A 1,256-nucleotide genomic window follows, 5' to 3' on the forward strand; every position below is an offset into this window, starting at 1 on the left:
GTTGGTTTAATATGCACTGATTTGTTGTGTTAATGCCTCGGTAGAATGTCTGTTGTATCATTGCCTCAGTCATATCATTGTTGGGACATTCCTTTACCATGGTTTGATATCTCTCCCATATCTGAAGCAATGGTTCGTTGGGCTCCTGCTTGAAATCTAAGATCTCATCCCTCAATGCTGCCATATGTCCCGGTGAGAAAAACTTTGCAATGAATTTATCCGCCAAATCATCCCAAGTAGTGATGGAATGGTTGGGAAGCCTTTCAAGCCAATCCAATGTCTTCCCTCTAAGTGAGATAGGGAATAATCTCAACCGAAGTGCATCCTCAAACATATTAGTTTGCTTTCTCCCCCAACAGGTATGCATGAAACCCTTGAGATATTTGTAAGCATTCTGATGGGGAGCACCCGTGAAATACCCCCGCTGCTCCAACAATGTCAGCATCACATTTGTAATTTAAAAATTGCCCGCCTAGATTCGGGGTGGGGCAATTGAACTAGCATATCCTTGGTTGGGAAGCACTCGAGGACCCACTCTTGGAGGTGGCGGGGCAGGGTCTGGAACATTATTATTAGCCGGGCGTCCTCTCCTTTGTCCTTGAGGTACTATAGGAACCTTGTCATCAATATGTCATCTACCTACTCCCCTGGCGGAAGATCTCCAAGAGGTGCATTGTTTGATATCATTTTGTACCTGAAGTTGCGAAACACACAAATTAGTAACACAGGAGGAAAGAAGAACAATACACAAAACCATTTAGATAGATAGCCAAAACTGTTAGCTCCCCAGCAACGTCACCAAAAAGTGATCGGTGCCAACCCGACACCACTACAAAGTGGCGAGAGCGATCGAAGTAGCTTTTACCCGAGATGGTCGGGATAGAATCCATAGGGAGCTAGAATTGGGAATTGGATTCTTATCTTAACTAGTAGTGCATAGTGCTCTTAATTACATTTCCAATCATGCTTGTTTGTTTTGTTACTTCTAATTTTTATGCTTAGAGTATGCTAAATTAAACTAAGAGTGATTGCTTGTAAGGTTTTCTAAATAGTTAAAGAGGCACTAGGGAAGTGACTTTCTCCTAGGTGAATACTTGATGGGATCTAAAGCCTAAGGCAAAGAACTTATGTTGGGGATTGCAATATAGCCAATGCATGGAATTACTCACTCTATACCTCTCGGTAGCTTAAGAGACTTTGCCCTAATTGACTTTCTCAAGACCAATTAGTAGTCAATATTGTGCGAGCAATATATG

This window comes from Nicotiana sylvestris, chromosome 1 (genome assembly GCF_000393655.2).
Source record: "Nicotiana sylvestris chromosome 1, ASM39365v2, whole genome shotgun sequence".
NCBI lineage: Eukaryota > Viridiplantae > Streptophyta > Magnoliopsida > Solanales > Solanaceae > Nicotiana > Nicotiana sylvestris.